Genomic DNA, 21,031 nt, shown 5'->3' with positions numbered 1-21,031 from the left:
ACCAAAAGTTGGTTCTTTGAGAAGATCAACAAGATTGACAAGCCCCTAGCTAGACTGACAAAATCAAAAAGAGAGAAGACCCATATAAACAAAATAATGAATGAAAAAGGTGACATAACTGCAGATCCTGAAGAAATTAAAAAAATTATAAGAGGATATTATGAACAACTGTATGGCAACAAACTGGATAATGTAGAAGAAATGGACAATTTCCTGGAAACATATGAACAACCTAGACTGACCAGAGAAGAAATAGAAGACCTCAACCAACCCATCACAAGCAAAGAGATCCAATCAGTCATCAAAAATCTTCCCACAAATAAATGCCCAGGGCCAGATGGCTTCACAGGGGAATTCTACCAAACTTTCCAGAAAGAACTGACACCAATCTTACTCAAACTCTTTCAAAACATTGAAAAAAATGGAACACTACCTAACTCATTTTATGAAGCTAACATCAATCTAATACCAAAACCAGGCAAAGATGCTACAAAAAAGGAAAACTACCAGCCAATCTCCCTAATGAATATAGATGCAAAAATCCTCAACAAAATACTTGCAAATCGAATCCAAAGACACATTAAAAAAATCATACACCATGACCAAGTGGGGTTCATTCCAGGCATGCAAGGATGGTTCAACATAAGAAAAACAATCAATGTATTACAACACATTAAAAACTCGAAAGGGAAAAATCAATTGATCATCTCAATAGATGCTGAAAAAGCATTTGACAAAATCCAACATCCCTTTTTGATAAAAACACTTCAAAAGGTAGGAATTGAAGGAAACTTCCTCAACATGATAAAGAGCATATATGAAAAACCCACAGCCAGCATAGTACTCAATGGTGAGAGACTGAAAGCCTTCCCTCTAAGATCAGGAACAAGACAAGGATGCCCGCTATCACCACTGTTATTCAACATTGTGCTGGAAGTGCTAGCCAGGGCAATCTGGCAAGACAAAGAAATAAAAGGCATCCAAATTGGAAAAGAAGAAGTAAAACTGTCATTGTTTGCAGATGATATGATCTTATATCTAGAAAACCCTGAGAAATCAACGATACACCTACTAGAGCTAATAAACAAATTTAGCAAAGTAGCGGGATACAAGATTAATGCACATAAGTCAGTAATGTTTCTATATGCTAGAAATGAACAAACTGAAGAGACACTCAAGAAAAAGATACCATTTTCAATAGCAACTAAAAAAATCAAGTACCTAGGAATAAACTTAACCAAAGATGTAAAAGACCTATACAAAGAAAACTACCTAACTCTACTAAAAGAAATAGAAGGGGACCTTAAAAGATGGAAAAATATTCCATGTTCATGGATAGGAAGGCTAAATGTCATTAAGATGTCAATTCTACCCAAACTCATCTACAGATTCAATGCAATCCCAATCAAAATTCCAACAACCTACTTTGCAGACTTGGAAAAGCTAGTTATCAAATTTATTTGGAAAGGGAAGATGCCTCGAATTGCTAAAGACACTCTAAAAAAGAAAAACGAAGTGGGAGGACTTACACTCCCTGACTTTAAAGCTTATTATAAAGCCACAGTTGCCAAAACAGCATGGTACTGGCACAAAGATAAACATATAGATCAATGGAATCGAATTGAGAATTCAGAGATAGACCCTCAGATCTATGGCCGACTGATCTTTGATAAGGCCCCCAAAGTCACCGAACTGAGCCATAATGGTCTTTTCAACAAATGGGCCTGGGAGAGTTGGATATCCATATCCAAAAGAATGAAAGAGGACCCCTACCTCACCCCCTACACAAAAATTAACTCAAAATGGACCAAAGATCTCAATATAAAAGAAAGTACCATAAAACTCCTAGAAGATAATGTAGGAAAACATCTTCAAGACCTTGTATTAGGAGGCCACTTCCTAGACTTTACACCCAAAGCACAAGCAACAAAAGAGAAAATAGATAAATGGGAACTCCTCAAGCTTAGAAGTTTCTGCACCTCAAAGGAATTTCTCAAAAAGGTAAAGAGGCAGCCAACTCAATGGGAAAAAATTTTTGGAAACCATGTATCTGACAAAAGACTGATATCTTGCATATACAAAGAAATCCTACAACTCGATGACAATAGTACAGACAGCCCAATTATAAAATGGGCAAAAGATATGAAAAGACAGTTCTCTGAAGAGGAAATACAAATGGCCAAGAAACACATGAAAAAATGTTCAGCTTCACTAGCTATTAGAGAGATGCAAATTAAGACCACAATGAGATACCATCTAACACCGGTTAGAATGGCTGCCATTAAACAAACAGGAAACTACAAATGCTGGAGGGGATGTGGAGAAATTGGAACTCTTATTCATTGTTGGTGGGACTGTATAATGGTTCAGCCACTCTGGAAGTCAGTCTGGCAGTTCCTTAGAAAACTAGATATAGAGCTACCATTCGATCCAGCGATTGCACTTCTCGGTATATACCCGGAAGATCCGAAAGCAGTGACACGAACAGATATCTGCACACCAATGTTCATAGCAGCATTATTCACAATTGCCAAGAGATGGAAACAACCCAAATGTCCTTCAACAGATGAGTGGATAAATAAAATGTGGTATATACACACGATGGAATACTACGCGGCAGTAAGAAGGAACGATCTGGTGAAACATATGACAACATGGATGAACCTTGAAGACATAATGCTGAGCGAAATAAGCCAGGCACAAAAAGAGAAATATTATATGCTACCACTAATGTGAACTTTGAAAAATGTAAAACAAACGGTTTATAATGTAGAATGTAGGGGAACTAGCAGTAGAGAGCAATTAAGGAAGGGGGAACAATAATCCAAGAAGAACAGATAAGCTATTTAACGTTCTGGGGATGCCCAGAAATGACTATGGTCTGTTAATTTCTGATGGATGTAGTAGGAACAAGTTCACTGAAATGTTGCTATATTATGTAACTTTCTTGGGGTAAAGTAGGAACATGTTGGAAGTTAAGCAGTTATCTTAGGTTAGTTGTCTTTTTCTTACTCCCTTGTTATGGTCTCTTTGAAATGTTCTTTTATTGTATGTTTGTTTTCTTTTTAACTTTTTTTTTCATACAGTTGATTTGAAAAAAGAAGGGAAAGTTAAAAAAAAGAAAAAAGACAAACAAGGAAAAAAAAAAAAAAGATGTAGTGCCCCCTTGAGGAGCCTGTGGAGAATGCAGGGGTATTCGCCTACCCCACCTCCATGGTTGCTAACATGACCACAGACATAGGGGACTGGTGGTTTGATGGGTTGAGCCCTCTACCATAAGTTTTACCCTTGGGAAGACGGTTGCTGCAAAGGAGAGGCTAGGCCTCCCTGTATTTGTGCCTAAGAGTCTCCTCCTGAATGCCTCTTTGTTGCTCAGATGTGGCCCTCTCTCTCTGGCTAAGCCAACTTGAAAGGTGAAATCACTGCCCTCCCCCCTACGTGGGATCAGACACCCAGGGAAGTGAATCTCCCTGGCAACGTGGAATATGACTCCCGGGGAGGAATGTAGACCCGGCATCGTGGGATGGAGAACATCTTCTTGACCAAAAGGGGGATGTGAAAGGAAATGAAATAAGCTTCAGTGGCAGAGAGATTCCAAAACGAGCTGAGAGATCACTCTGGTGGGCACTCTTACGCACACTTTAGACAACCTTTTTTAGGTTCTAAAGAATTGGGGTAGCTGGTGGTGGATACCTGAAACTATTAAACTACAACCCAGAACCCATGAATCTCGAAGACAGTTGTATAAAAATGTAGCTTATGAGGGGTGACAGTGGGATTGGGAATGCCATAAGGACCAAACTCCACTTTGTCTAGTTTATGGATGGATGTGTAGAAAAGTAGGGGAAGCAAACAAACAGACAAAGGTACCTAGTGTTCTTTTTTACTTCAATTGCTCTTTTTCACTCTAATTATTATTCTTGTTATTTTTGTGTGTGTGCTAATGAAGGTGTCAGGGATTGATTTAGGTGATGAATGTACAACTATGTAATGGTACTGTAAACAATCGAAAGTACAATTTGTTTTGTATGACTGCGTGGTATGTGAATATATCTCAATAAAATGATGATTAAAAAAAAAAAAAAGAAAACTGAGGATTCCAGAGATCAGAATAATTTCTACCACAAGATTTCAATATCATCTGTTACCAGAATTTCCAGCCTGGTCATCTTCCCCTAAAGAACTCAGACTTAAGACTTCAACATCTCACTTTAAGAATTCAAAGTCTGTGGCCTTCTATATGTGATTAGGACTCACCAGACCCCACAATAACATGAGAAAATTTCTTATGAATTTCTTCCACAGTGCCTTATCTTTCACCATCATTTTCCACACAATATTTATGTTGTTAAAGGACTCCTTTCACAGAAAATGAAGTGTAGCAATGGGCTGTTGCTCACAGAAATCTCTGTACCATGAACCACTTCATCCTAAAGCAGCTGGTTCCATTGAATGGTAGATTGGCCTTTTGAAGCCTCAAAACACCTCACCAAGCAAAATAAACATGACTGTTGGGGTGTTTCCTGAAGGCAAAGAGAATATGGAGTGGGCAGTGGAAGATGGTAGTAAAACTCAAACTACAACCATGTGACAAGTGCAGGTATTTCTTCTTCAGTGTGTGTATATATATATATATCCTTGCAAATATTCTTGTTTTCTTCCATTTCTTATGATCTTATCATATAACATGTTATTTTACCTTTACCTCACAGTATTTATGTTTCAGGATATCATCAAGAAGAGTGAATATCACCCAGGTACTTACATCATATTCTGGGGAATACATATAGTGAAAATCATATCAGAAAATCTCTTTTGATTGTGACTACCCTTCCTATTCAGTTTATAACATATAAAATAAACCTTTTTCTAGCATTCTTCTTATAAGGTGAAAGAATATATTATTTGTGATTTTCTCAGGGCCTTCTGGAGAATCCAACAGATAGCAATATGATGTGGCATTTGATTTGAGAAAGCAAATTGTTAAAAGTTGTCAGTATGGTTGAACAAGTGGCTAAATAAGAAAACAGGTCACTGTGAAACAATACTTGGCTCTGTAATTAAAATGACAATAAAAGATTCTAAAAGAAAATATGAGATAACATGATGGTGCAGAAAAGCCTTTTAAAATTTTCTTAAAAATGAGGAGACATTACTTTTAAACAATTAAGGATGTGATAAAGTCAACAAAAAGTACAAGAAGTTACTTTGATAAAAGACTTTCTGCTATTTACACTGATTTTTCAAAAAAAAATTATTCTTGCAGATAAAAAAACTTTGCAATTTTTATAGAGAGAAAATATACTGAGGCTTTTAGACATTTTATATATAGATCCATCAAATCTTATTCAATATAGACTACAAAAATTAAATTCATTTTCTGCAAACTTTCTATAACTTTCTATATCCATTCAGGTTTGTTCCTCATATTCTCTTTTTCTTTCTGTAAAAACCAGTCATTTTATTTTAGGACAAATCTACATTTTTCCTTAATAAAGAAACATCCTATATACCTTATATGCTTAAGTTACCAAAACAATTCTGGAAACTGACTTCAAGCTAATATCTTAGAAAACACAATTATTATGAAAATAAAACTTTTCAGAATAATGATTCAATTTGTTTAAATGTAAACTCATATATTTTAATTTAAAGTATATAGTATATATATTTTAGCTTATTTAATCAATGAACCTGTATATGTTAAAGAATAACATCTTTAAAAATGTATGCCCCCCCAAAAAATGCATACCTTTGTGTGTGTATTTAACATTGATAACTCAGAAGATCTAGATGTTTCACTTAAATTAATAATAATAAATTATTATAGAAATAGAGTATTTACATCTTAAAATTCTTAGCCATGTGTCAGAGAAAAAACACCAACTCAGATACACAGAAATACCAAACAGAGGTATAAACGCAATAGTTTCTGAAAAAGACCTGAATTTCTGTCCTTGCCCTACAATTTTTTTTATTAGAATTTTTCTGTTTCAGGTAAAGAGGCTATTTTATAATCATTATACTTTTTAAAAGTTTTAAATTTTAAAGAATGCAGCCTATTCATTGGTAGAGTCTCAAAACAATTTTTGTTTGTTTTATTATATAGACATTTTCAAATATATAACCTTCTTTAAATTAAAACTTTCCCATTATGGATACTGTAGCTACAAGCTATGCTTAGATTAAAACACACACTTTTAAAGAAAGCACATGAGCAGTGCATTTTAAACAGGGACCTTTATGTACCCTGTGGCACTTTTGTAAAACCAATCTTGTTTTCAGTGTTCTTGTTGCTTACAATATAGACAGCTGTTGTCTTTTATATTTCTTTCCTTGTAGGTACCACTATTTTTGTATTGATTATCATTAGAAGTGGTAATCCAGGGCTCTTTTATGATTATTTTTATTTCACCCTTTTGGAGTTGCTGTAATTGTAAATCTATGGTTTTCTTTTTCTTTTTTTACCCTGATCCAATGTTTTTTTTTTTCAATGTTTAGCAAATTTAACAAATTTTTCTAAAGAAGCAGTTTTTAACTCAAGTTTATCTTTTTAAACCAACTTCACAAGATTAGGTTTAAATTCATCAACAAATAATGAGGACACTGTCCCTTCAAATACATCAGCAAAAGCTGCAAGACCTGAGTGAGCAGTAATGTTCTGAGACAATTGCTCTTTTAATCCAAGAGGGATTCATTAATTTTTGTTAACAAGTTTGTATTATTAACCAATCAGTTGTTTGTCTGATTTTTTGTTTTTATCTGAGTAAAAGCTTTCAAGATGACATTTAATAAGTCCTCAGTATTTTTTAGTTGAAGAAGTTATAGGTTTACAGGAATATCATGCATAAAATAGTGTGCCTATGTTCCCAACACCATTATTAGCACTTTGCGTTACTGTGATATGTTTGTTTAAATTGATGAAAAAATATTATTATAATTGTACTACTAAATATAGCCCATGGAATACATTATGGAGTACTTAGCAATTTGGTGAGCTTTAGGGGGAGCAGTCCTATCTATTATATAAATAAGGACCTTGTATAATTTTTCAATTTTTCCCACTTAGCTGTCTTGATTTATTTATATTTTTTGTTTCAACTGGACTTAAAGCCATATATACAAATTGAAAAAGGTCAGCCAATCCTGGATTATAAATTTTAATTAAAATTCTAAATCCCCCCCTAATTAAAAAAGTCTGTTTCAGGATGGAAAATTCTTTAAAAATAGCCCTGAGTTCTGCTTTATTTCAGGGACCAAAAGTTATCAAAGGTGTGGTTTTGGAAGTCTCAGAAGGTCTTGTTTTATAGGGCATCGGCCAAATTTTAGTAGTCAGGTGAAGACAGATGTAAAGATGGAACACAAAGTGGGGTAGTAGGACTGGGAGAAGCAGAAAGGGTAATATTGTCAAGTCCAGATGGTTCAGTTAGAGGGTTCTTAAGACTATGTTATTATTTTTATTAAGCTCTCTGAAAGTAATTTTCGAATCAGATACCCTTCTGACTGTTTTGGCACACCAATTAAAGAATGAATTCCGTTGATTAATTTTTAAAATTTTTTTAAAACTTTACAAAGATATTTATTTCTTTCACAGAACTTAATCAATTCATTTTTCAGATAAATGCTTTGGTGACCTGGTTCCATACAAACAATATAAACATAAATAATTTGTACATCTGCTGGTGAATTCATACAATGCTTTATTTCTCTGATCTTTTGACTACCTCATCCTCTCCAATTAAGTCTTTTCTCTTTTGACCACTGGCCATAAATATTCCACTGATTTTTGGATATTATCAAAAGGATTTGGAATTTACTTGGCTATTCCTTTCAGCACAGTTTAAGTACAGGTAGTGTAGGTAATAGAGGCAGTCTTTAATTAGTTGTGACTTTAAAAGGGTCTGAAAGGATTGAACTGAAGAGGATTCAGGGTCCTCATTATAAAAGGCCAATTCCAAAATATAAGGCAAATAGAACAGGAAGTCAGAGGAGCATCTGAAGCAACATCAGGAAATTCAGAGGGTTCAAACAGTATTTCAAGTTTAGTTATACATTTAGATAATTCTTTATTTTATTAATTTGGTGTTTGTTTCTCAGACAGGGATAATTCTATACTTTGTTTTAAAATTGGAAACTTCTAGTAAGATATAGTTAAAATGTATCTTATTCAGGTTATTTGATCTTATACACCCTATTTTCTAACTGTACACATAAATGCAAAAATTTAGGCATATTAAAAGAGCCTTGAGGGAGTCAGGGCAAGATGACAGTGTAGGGAGATGTGGAATTTAGTTAGTCCTCTAGAGCAGTTAGTAATTAGTCAAGAACAACTAGTAAATAATCTGGAACAACTGTTTGGAGGACTTATGTGACTGGGCACACATTGTCACCAGCCTGGAGTGAGTGAAAGGGCTGAGAACACAGCATAGAAGTGTTGAGCTGGTGCCACTCCCCTGTCAGCACCGCAGGCTGAGTTGGAACATCTCCCTAGGGGCAAAAGAAGCAGTCTTTTCCAGGAGCAAGGGAAGATAAAACAACTAAGCTCTAATTGTGGTTTTAATTAACAACTTTGGACTTCTGAATACAAGCTATGAGCACAGATAAACCTGGAGCAAGCATGAAAGGAACCCTGAAGTCTCTCTCAGCAGAGAGGAAGTGGGGTTGGAGATTAAAATAAAATAAATAAAAATAGGTGCTTTCAGAATCAGCCAAGCTCAGAATACTGGAAAAGGGCTGTGTCCCAAGTAAGGGGACACATGAAGTCAGGTAACAACTCCAGCTCTTGAGTGACAAACATTGGGGGCTGGGGCCTGGCTCTGAAAGATGGATTATTTCCCTCTTTTTAAAAACTAGTCTAAGTAGCTCATTAGAGAAAGCCTCAGGAATTGTCAATTGTCAGTGCTGACCTAAGCCAGGGTGGAGTTATAAAATTCTAGAAGACAAAGTGTGAAGCAAATTGAAGGAGATAATACCTTAAAGGGCATATCTTCCCCAAGAAAATGGGGGGTGAGACACAGCTCAAGTAGTGGCCTTCCTTCACAGAACTCAGACACCAGGAGCTAGAAAATAATAAACAAAAGAGAAACACGTTAATCTTGGCTTCTGACTCAACCACACCCTAGCAGGGACAGGGTCTATTGAGAATTAAAGGCACCAAACTCTTTACACTCTAGGGTGGCTGTGGGCTGACAAGCACCATCTTCTAGACAGGATAGAAAAAGCAAAAGTCTAGAGGCCTCAAAGGAAAATCTGACAACCTGCTGGGTCTCATCTCCAGGGTAATGACTGCCCCCTCCTCATGAGTCCTGAGCCTCTCTGGTCTAGGAAAATCTGTTTGGGGTCAGTCATATCTGGGTAGAGGCTCCAAAAAATAAAGGTTCCATTTAGGCAGGGCAAGAACCAGAATAACAAGATGTGAAAAATTCTGATCAGTTAAACAGAAGCTATGCTAGAGGTCAACTTACTCTAGATTGAACTGAATGCCAAAGAACAGATAGAGAACAAAGCTAACCAAGAAAATCCAAGGAAAAAGAGTGAGAATAACCTCTAGAATAAACTAATCAAGGAAACCAGATGCCTAGACACCAACAAAAAATTATGAGATACTTCAGGGAAAATGAAGATATGGCCCAGTCAAAGGAAAAAACTAACCTTTCAAATGAGATACAGGAGTTGAAAAAACTAATTAAAGACATTCAAAAAGCATGCTAAATAAATTCAAAAATAAAATCAATGAGTTTAGGGAAGATATGGCAAAAGTGATGAAGGATAAAGAACACATTGGACAAAAATAAGTAAGAACTCAAAAATTTGAAAAAAAAAGACAGAACTTATGGGAATGAAAGGCACAAAAGAAGAGATGGAAAACACAATGGAGACTTTTACAACAGCAGATTTGAAGAGGCAGGAAAAAGGATTAGTGAAAAGAGAGCAGAATAACTGAAACCCTACATAAATGAACAGATAGGGAAAGAGTGGAAAAATATGAGCAGGGTCTCAGGGAATTGAAAGATACCATGAAGTGCACAAATATACCAGTTATGGGTGTCCCAGAAGAGAAAGGGGGCAGAAAGTATAATGGAGGAATTAATCACTGAAGATTTCCCATCTCTTACAGAAGACATAATATTACAGATCAAAGAAACACAGTGTACCCCAAATAGAATAGACCTGAATAGACATATTCCAAGACATTTACTGATTAGATTGTCAAATGCCAAAGACAAAGACAGAATTCTGAAAGCAGCAAGAGAAAAGTGACCCATCACATTCAAGCAAAGCCTGATAAGACTATGAGAAGATTTCTCAGCAGAAACCATGGAGGCAAGAAGGCAGTGGTATAATATATTCAAGATACTAAAAGAGAAAAACTGCAAAACAAGAATGCTATGTCCAGCAAAACTCTCCTCAAACATGAGGGATGGTTTAAAATATTTTCAGATACCAAGAGACTTTGTGAACAAGAAACCTGCTCTACAAGAAATTCTTAAAGAAGCACTACAGGAAGACAGGAAAAGACAGAAAAGAGGTTTGGAGAAGAGTATAGAAATGAAGACTATCGGTAAGGGTAAAAAGACAGAGAGAAGAAAGATTAAAAATAAAATAATATAAGATATAAAATCCAAAAGGCAAAATGTTAGATGGTAGCACAAAATTGTAACTATGCTGAAAAAAGATGAATGTTATTAGAACAGGAATAGGAATACTAGGGGAATGCATGACAACAGCAGGAAAAGTAGAAGATAAGGACTGGGACTGTATAACTTAGTGAAACCTAGTGTGGACAAACGGCATGACTAAATACACAAATAAAAGAGTATTTTCACATGAAGAGAAAAAATGAATGTTAACATTTTAAGCTGTTAAAATGGGGTGGCCTATAGAAAAATGCAATCAATGTAAATTAGAGTCTATAGTAAACTAACATTGTAATATAGATCCATGAAATAAAACAAAGGCAATATAAAAATGTTTAATGTCAATAAGAGAAAATGGGGCAAGATGGCAGCATAGAGAGGAGTGGAATTTAGTTATTTCCCTGGAACAACTAATGTACAATGAGGAACAACTAGTAAATAATTTGGAATAACTGCTGGGGGACAACTGTGACTGTGCACACATCATACAACAACCTGGACTGGGAGGAATGCCTGAGATTGCAGCATAAAATCTGTAAGTAAAAACTGCAGAACAGTGACAGGAGCCCTCTTCCCGCATGACAAGCTTAGCTGCAAAATCTCACTGTGGTAGAAATCTGCACTCTCCCAGCAAGTGAATATAGCTCAACTGAGCTCCAACTGTGGACAGTTAACAAATGTGGACTGCTGAATACAAACTACAAACCCCCAACAAGCAGAGGCTTTTAGTAGTGACTGATCTTAAAGAACCAGAAGACTCATCTGTCCCAGGAGGGGGAGCCCAGAAGACCAGGTGTTACTTCTGGTTGGTGACTGAAACTGGGAGTCATGTACTGGCTCTAAAAAGGGACTTTCAGTCACTTTTTCTCTCTCAACCTGAGGGGCTCAGAGGAGAAAGTTGCAGCCATTTTGATTTTGTAGTGCTCTGACCCAGATAGGGGTGGAGATAACAAAGTCAGAGAGACATATTCAAATGCAGATGATAATTCCCTAGGGAGTGTGTCTTCCCTAGGGGTAAGGAGGTGTGGCCCACCTTTCCCTTCAGAACCACACCCCAGAGCCTGGAGGAAAACAGCCAAACCAAAAACTGAAGGAGCCAAATCTCCTTACACAAGTTGGGAGTGACAGGCTGGCAGATGCACCTGTCAGGCACATTAGGAAAAGCACAGCAACTGGAGACCTCACAGGAAGTCTGTCATTCTTCTAAGATATATCCTGAATATAACCCCATTCTGAGACCTGAACCTTTCTCATCTGGGAAAACCTGACGGGGGTAAGAAAGGAAACCAGAAGCCTAGACTACAGAAAACTACAGTCTATACTAAGAAAAATGAAGATATGGCCCAGTCAAAGGAACAAACTTACACCTCAATCAAGATACAGTTGAGATATTGTTTCATTTTAAGGAACAGTCTATTAAAGATTTTCAAAGAAATGGGCTAAATCAAATAAAAAGCCAAATCAATGAGTTCAGGGAAGAAATAACAGAAGAGATGAAGGCTATAAAGAAAACACTGGGCAAACATAAGGTAGAAATAAAAAGTTTGAAAAAACAACTGGCAGAATCTATGGAAATGAAAGGCACAACACAAGAGATGAAAAACATAATGGAGACATCCAATAGCAGCTCTCAAGAGGAAGAAGATAACAATCAGGAACTTGAGAACAAGACACCTGAAATCCTACACACAAAAGAACAGATAGGGAAAAGAATGGAAAAATATGAGCAATGTCTCAGGGAATTGAATGACAATATGAAGTTCATGAAGATGTGTGTCAGGGGTGTCCCAGAAGGAGAAGAGAAGGGAAAGGGGGCAGAAGCAATAATAGAGGAAATAATCAATGAAAATTTCCCATCTTTTATGAAAGACATAAAATTACAGCTCCAAGAAGCACAGTGTACCCCAAAGAGAATAGATATGAATAGACATACACCAAGGCACTTAATGATCAGATTATCAAATGTGAAAGACAGAGAATCCTGAGAGCAGCAAGAGAAAAGTGATCCATCATATACAAAGGAAGCTTGATAAGTGTCTTAGTTTGCTAATGCTGCAGAATGCAAAACACCAGAGATGGATTGGCTTTTAAAAAAAGGGGGTTTATTTGGCTATACAGTTACAGTCTTAAGGCCATAAAGTGTCCAAGGTAACACATCAGTAATTGGGTACCTTCACTGGAGGATGGCAAATAGCGTCCGGAAAACCTCTGTTAGCTGGGAAGGCACATGGCTGGCGTCTGCTCCAAAGTTCTGGTTTCAAAATGGCTTCTCCCAGGACATTCCTCTCTAGCAAGCTTGCTCCTCTTCAAATAACATCACTCACAGCTGCACTGCATTCCATCTCTTTGAGTCAGCATATTTATACGGTTCCACTGATCAAGGCCCACCCTGAATGGGTGGGGCCATGCCTCCATGGGAGTATCCCACCAGAGTCACCACCCACAGCTGGGTGGGGCACATCTCCATGCAAACAACCTAATTCAAATGTTCCAACTTAATCCCCACTATTCTGTCTGCCCCACAAGATTGCATCAAAGAATATGGCTTTTTCTGGGGGACATAATACATTCAAACCGGCACATTCCACCCCCTGAAACCCAGAAAAACATATTCTTTCCAAATACAAAATACATTCATCCCACAATACCACAGAAACTTAAATCATTTCAGTAACAATAGTTAAGTACAAGATCCCATCAAAATCAAATATAGGCATGGTCAGTCCTAAGGCATACCTTTCCTTTAGCTTTGGATCTGTGGACTTAGAACAAGTTATATGCTTCCAATATACAAAGGAGGGACATTCATAGGATAAACATTCTCTTTGCCATAAGGAGAAACAGTAAGGAAAACAGGGTTAACAGGACCAAAACAGTTCTTAAAACCTGCAGGACAAACTCCATTAGATGTCAAAGTCTGAGAGTCATTTACAGGACAACATTGCATCCTTGGGGCTTGAGAGAGCGGGAGCCTAACCCTTCCTAAGGGCCTTTTCGGCAGCCCTTTCCTCTCCAAACGCTTAGGTGAGTGCTCCAACATGCCCACACATTGGGGAGACCACCTTCTCGGCCCCACCCTCCTCAAACATCGGGGCAGCTCCCGGATTCCCTTCCATCTCCGGGGTACACGCTCAACCCCTTCAGAACAGTGGGGTGGCAGCCAGTCTCTCCCCAATTCCCTGGGAATGTGCTCCAACCTCTTTGTGACCTGAGGTGGCAAAACTCTTCCAGAGCATCGAGGCGGAAAGCCCGCCCTCAACCTCCAGGGCAAACTCACCCTTTCTATGGATGTGGGCTCCTCCGCTCTCCCAGCCCGAGACCTCCTGACTCCAGACCTCAACCTCCATGGCTCTGTCTTTGAAGAAATTTTTCCTTTAATTTTTTCCTTGTCTGTCTCCTCCAGTCCAGACTGGCAATGGCTCTGTCTATAAAGATCTCGCAAAAATTCTGTTGGCTTTGCATGAAGCATACAGGGGTCAAAGCCATCAGACAATAGGACTTTCCACAAATCCTTTCTGGATAATTCCATCTCCAATCTTGGCTTGTACTGAAATGGCAGCTGGGTTCCATGTTTGGTTACATCCTCATGTTGGGCTGTAGCTTCTGGGATTCTACCCCCCGGAAGCTCAAAATTTTCCAAGCCATCAGCTTCTGGTTTCTTTGAACCCAAGAGTTCAGTTCTGAGTTCATCTCTTTCTGCTCTCATTTTACTATAAGCTGCAAGGAGAAGCCAGGGTATATCCTCCACAGGTAGTCTGGAGATCTCCTCAGCTAAGTATTCCAGGTTGTCACTTTTAAATTCTTCCTTCCATCTGACACCAGGACTCAATTTTGCCAAATTCTGTGCCACTTTAAAACAAGGATCACCTTTCTTCCAGTTTGCAACAACACATTCATCATTTCTGCTCAAGTCCTCATCAGAAGTCTCTTTAGACTCCATATTTCCATAAACAGTCTCTTTAAAGCAGTTTTGGCCTTTTCTGTCAAGCTCCTCACAATTCTTCCAGAAACTTCCCCTTATCCATTTAAAAAGCCGTTCCAACATGTTGGGTATTTGCAAACTCAGCAGCAAAAGCACCCCACTCTCGGTACCAAAATCTGTCCTAGTTTGCTAATGCTGCAGAATGCAAAACACCAGAGATGGATTGGCTTTTATAAAAAGGGGGTTTATTTGGCTATACAGTTACAGTCTTAAGGCCATAAAGTGTCCAAGGTAACACATCAGTAATCAGGTACCTTCACTGGAGGATGGCAAATAGCGTCCGGAAAACCTCTGTTAGCTGGGAAGGCACATGGCTGGCGTCTGCTCCAAAGTTCTGGTTTCAAAATGGCTTCTCCCAGGACATTCCTCTCTAGCAAGCTTGCTCCTCTTCAAATAACATCACTCACAGCTGCACTGCATTCCACCTCTTTGAGTCAGCATATTTATATGGTTCCACTGATCAAGGCCCACCCTGAATGGGTGGGGCCACACCTCCATGGGAGTATCTCACCAGAGTCACCACCCACAGCTGGGTGGGGCACATCTCCATGCAAACAACCTAATTCAAATGTTCCAACTTAATCCCCACTATTCTGTCTGCCCCACAAGATTGCATCAAAGAATATGGCTTTTTCTGGGGGACATAATACATTCAAACCGGCACAATAAGATTATGTGCAGATTTCTCAGTTGAAACCATGGAGGCAAGAAAGTAGTGGTGTGATATATTTAAGATAAAGAAAGAGAAAAACCACCAACAAAATCCTAATTCCAGCAAAACTGTCCTTAAAATATGAGCGAGAGTTTAAAATATTATCTGGCAAACAATGAGTTTGTGAACAAGATACCAGTGCTACAGGAAATACTAAAAGAAGCACTACAGACAGGAAAAGACAGGAGTGAGAGGTTTGGAATACAAATTTGGATGATGGTAGCACAGCAATGTGAGTAAACTGAACAAAGATGACTGTGAGTGTGGTTGAAAGAGGAAGGTTAGGAGCATGTGGGACACCAGAAGGAAAGAAGAAAGATAAAGACTGTGTATAACTCAGTGAAACCTAGAGTGCTCAACAATTGTGATAAAATTACAAATATGTTTTTTCATGAGGGGGAGCAAATGAATGCCAACCTTGCAAGGTGTTAAAAATAGCGAGGTATTGGGGGAAAAATACAATCAATGCAAACTTGAGACTGTAATTAACAGAAACATTGTATTATGCTTCCTTTCATGTAACAAGGGCAATATACCAAAGCTAAATGCCTTCAAGTGGGGACCATAGGTGAGGGGTAATGGACTGTTGGCATTAGTGATGTTGTGTGACTCTTTTATTCCACTTTAGGTTAGCTCTCTCTTTCCTTTCATTGCTTTATAACTGTCATGTTTTTCCCCTTATTTTTTCTTTTTCTTTTGTCTCTCTACCTTCTTTGACTCTTTCTCTTTCTTTGTGGAAGAAATGGAAATGTCCCTATATAGATAGTGGTGATGTTGGTGAATACATGATTATATGTCTATACAGGGAATCAATTGTTTACTTAGGACAGGAAGTACAGTTGGTGAACAAAATTATCAATGGATTGGTGAAGAAATCTTAAGGTCAATACATTGATTGAAATGTCAGACACATAAGGACAAATATTGCATGATCTCACTTATATGAACTAATTATAATATGTAAACTCATATACATGAAATATAAGTTACTAGGATATAGAGTGAGGCTAAAGAATGGGGATCAGTTGCTTATTATGAGCAGAATGTTCAACTAGGTTGAACTTCCATGTTTGGAAATGGGCAGAGGTGATGGCAGCACATTATTGTGAGAATAACTAACAGTACTGAATGGGATGTGAGTGTGGTGCAAAGGGAAAGCTTTGAGTCATGTATGTCACCAGAAGGAAAGTTGGAGGTTAAAAGATGGGAATGTATACAACAGTGAATCTTGTGGTGGACAGTATCTGTGATTAACTGTACAAATATTAGAAATCTCTTTCATGAACCAGAACAAATGTATGGCACTATAACTAGAAGTTAATAATAGAGGGGTATATAGGGAAAAGTATACCTATTAAAACTGTGTAATACAGTTAGTATGTTAACATTCTTTCATCAATAGTAACAAATGTACTATACCAATACTATAAGTCAGTAATGGAGGAGGGTGTGGTTGGGGGTTTGGGAGGATTTGAGTTTCTTTTTCTGTCTTTATTTCTCTGGAGTAATGAAAATGTTCTAAAAATAGAAAAAAATAATTGTGGTGACAGATGCACAGCTGTATGAGGTACCATGGGAAATTGTGCACTTTGGATAATTGTACAATATGTGAACAATCTCAATAAAATTAAATTTTTAAAAAAAATGTCAATAAGAGGGGGATAAGTGAGGAGTATGGGATTCTTGGTGTTGCTGTTTCTCCTTTTTATTTTATTTTATTTTAATGTCTTACTTTTTATTATTCATTTTTTCCCTCTTCTTTCTTTCAAAAGAAATGGAAATATCCTCTTATAGATTGTGGTGGTGAATGCATAACTATGTGATTATTCCCAGAACCATTTATTGTTTACTTATGATGCATTGTATGATGTGTGAATAAAACTGTTTAAAAATAAACAAAAACATACAAGTGCTGGAAAATATGTGGAGGGTGGTATTTACCTTTCACTGCTGGTAGGGAATTAGAATGGTGCAGCCCCTCTTGAGGGCAGTATGGTGGTTTCACAGGAGTCTAACTATAGGGTTGCCATATGATCCTGCAACCCCATTATTAGGTATATACTTGGAAGAACTGAAAACGGGAACACAAATGAACATTTGCACACTGTATTTATGGCAGTATTATTCATGATTCTCAACAGATGGAGGTGGCTTAAGGGCACACTGACTGACGAATGGAAGGGTGACCTCTGGTGTATGCATACAATGGAATATGGAGCATTTGCCTGAAGCAATGAAGATGTGAGGAATGCAACTAGATGAATGAACCTTGAGGACATTCTGTTGAGTAAAATAATCCAGAAATGAAGAGATTAATCTTTTAATGCCTCACTAATATGGACTAAATATAATGTGCAAATTCTGAGAATTGAATTTGAGAGCATAAGCTACCAGGGGAAAATTTATTGTTCTTAGATTGTAAGCTCTTACAGCAGTTGCGTATATTCCTGGGTTGTTAGCTTTTTCTAAATTCTGAAACCCTGTGCTTTTTGTGTACAACCTGGTAGTTCCCTTGAACTCTGGAGATACATGTGATACCTGAGACTCAGAGCTAGAGTACTGCAGCTATGAAAGTCAATATTACCCTATACAGCAACTACTAAAAAGCTGGAAAAGAGATCAGACTTCAATTAAAGAAATCAATGAAGCTGATCTGGTTGGAACTAAGGCAAATCAGAATAAAGGGTAAAGGACAATATTGACAGTGTTTTAAAACTTCAACTTTTGTGTGAGATCAAAGGAAGCGTTGTTTATTTGATGCTAAATTTATATCTTCTGTAGCACAGTATCTAATTTAACTTGTATGTCAGTTTACTCAAACACCATAATTACATGGAACCTGGAATAGGAATTGAGATCTTGTTCTGTACAGTTTAATGTTACACCCTGATACATCCCAGAGTATTTGGGGCAGAAACAAAATAGCATTTGCAAAGCCCTCTTGAGGGACTGGGAGAAAATATGGAAATATAACACTTACCCACCTGGGGAATTCCTGATATTCTCACAAGCATTGGGGTGTACCAATTTAATAGGAGAAGCCCTCAATCTTGGGGCTTGCCTTAATGAAACATTCTGCAAAGGAGAAGCTAAGCCTACTTATAATTATGCCTGAATCACCCCCAGAGAACCTCTTTTGTTGCCCAAATGTGGCCTCTCTCTCTCTAAGCCAACTCTGCAGGAAAATTCACTGCCCTCCTGCCTACATGGGACATGACTCCAAGGGGTTTAAAACTCCCTGGCAACCTGGGACATGACTCCCAGTGATGTCATGTCTGGCCTTGGCATCATGAAATTGAGAAAGCCTTCTTGGACAAAAAGGAAGAAGAGAACAAAAAAGTACAGTTTCATTGGCTGAGAGATTTCAAACAGAGGTGAGACATCATTCTGGAGGTCATTCTTATGCATTATATAGGAATCCCTTTGTAGTTTTTAGTGTACTATATTAGCTAGAAGGAAATATCTGAAACTGTTGAACTGTAATGCAGTAGCCTTTATCCTTGTGGATGATTTATAAACTATATAGCTCTTAAGTTGTGATTGTGTGATTCTGAAAACCTTGTGATTGACACTCCCTTTATCCAGGTATGGGAAGATGAGTAAGACAACAAAGACAAAAATTAAATACATAATAGGGGAGGCATAAGAGGTCTGGGATGTTTTGAGTGTTCTTTTTAATTTTTATTCTTATTTTGATGTTTTTAGTGTAATGAAAATGCTCAAAAATTGATTGTGGTGATGAATGCACAACTATATTGTGAACCTGAACCATTGCTTGTACACTTTGGATGATTACCTCATACATGAATATATCTCAGTAAAATTGGAAAAAAGTACCTCATTGTGGTCATTGTTATTCATGATTATCTTTACCATTTCTTGCTAAATTTACATGATGCAGATAAGAATTTACATGATACAGACCATAATCCTTTTACATAAAATGAGCAGACTTCTTTGCAGTGTACTGTTAGACATTTTTGAATAATTATAATCCAATTTTTCTTATTGAGAACAATCCTAAGCCTCAAAGCCTGGCATTTTTTATCTTAGGGTTGGGTTAATGAGGTTAACTGTGTGCCATATAAGGGATACTTCTTTAACCTGGTGGACAGCCTGTGCTCTAAGAGTCCAACTGGTGACAGGTGTCCCTAGTTGCACAGAGGTTGCCTTGAAGGTGACAGGTGAACTATTGCCAATCCTGCCTCTCCATGACCACCTTATCCTTACACATGTGTCTTGAATTACAAAAGCTGGGGCTACTCATCAAAAGGTAGTGTGTGCTGTAACAGCATTTAAATGCCACAATGTGCCCACAAAGATGATTATGTGAATTTTCTCCATTAGGGAAAAGTTCAATAAAATGTTAGGGAGGGGCCTTTCCACATAATGCCAGAGAATGAGAGGAAGAAGAGATTCTAAATATTTTATTACTCAACAAAAAGAAGTTCCTATAAATGAAATGGGTAACAAGACTGCTGCCAACAGTCCAAACCAAAAGAGCAAAATTTAAAATGGCCTTAACCAGAAGACTCCCAAACAAAGTCCAGAACCTTAATCAAAGTAAGTGAGGTTCAGAATCTAGAAGACTTACCAACAGCAACCCGGCACTGTTGGTGAGATGACAGAGTGCAAGGGGATCTAGCATGCACCATGTTTGACTCTAAAAACAGCTCTGTAATTGAGGTGGGCTCAACAGATCTGACTTATGACACCAGAAGTGTTCACGAAATAACAGAATGAGTCTCAAAGCAACAAAAACACTTATTTTGCAGTCATAGAATTGTAGTTTGGGGAGCATAATTAGCTGTACCTACCAATTCAGGTAGCTGTCGCTACTGATTCAGGTAGCAACCCAAACTCTGTCTCATCTTGGGGCTACCAAGAAAGGGTTTTTATAGAAAACTAAGCAGGTTGCATAAGTCTTTGTAAAGAATTGTAACTGTGGATCTTTGGGACTTTTCAAATATCCTTCAAGTTCTACAGTTTCCTGATTTCTTTATTTTGTAGTTGTTTCATGGTTCCCAGATACACTGAAAAACATTGTTGCTTTTAGTTTTGCAAAACTTGGCAGTTTGTGATACTTAGCTGAAATGTGCATAACAGCATAACAGTAGCTTCCTGAATGGCATCTCAATTCCTTTTTAAATCTCTTGGCTATAATAACTCCATTTTGCTTTATCTCTTTTATCAAGGTTAGTAATGATTTAAGGAGATGTGTATGAGTGCCAAGTTTGCAAGAGTTGTACTGTAATGGTTAACTTTGTTGTTAACTTGGCTAATAAAATATAATATAATAATATAATATAAGATAATATAATATAATATAATTAATATATATATTTGACTAGTATAATATCAAATATATATATATATATATATATATATTTGCTTCTTCTTCTCTGGAGAATGCTGGCTGACCCAGAGATCTATGGATCATGTTTTTGCTGTCTTTTATTTTTTGTTATGGCATATTATGTTGATCAATTTTTTATGTGGAACCAACCTGGATAAATTTTACTTCATTATGGTATGTAAATCTTTTTATGTATTGCTGTGTTATTTTAATTATTATTTTGCACTCTTTGCTATTAATTGTTAATATTTTGTTTATTCCTTTCGATTAATAAGAGATTTCCGTATGTGTTTTTGTTTTCTGCTGATTCCTTTGTATTTGTTATCATAATATTGCCAGCTTTA

This window comes from Choloepus didactylus, assembly GCF_015220235.1.
Source record: "Choloepus didactylus isolate mChoDid1 chromosome 11 unlocalized genomic scaffold, mChoDid1.pri SUPER_11_unloc2, whole genome shotgun sequence".
NCBI lineage: Eukaryota > Metazoa > Chordata > Mammalia > Pilosa > Megalonychidae > Choloepus > Choloepus didactylus.
The sequence above is the reverse complement of the archived record's forward strand: the minus strand, read 5'-3'. Positions refer to the sequence as shown.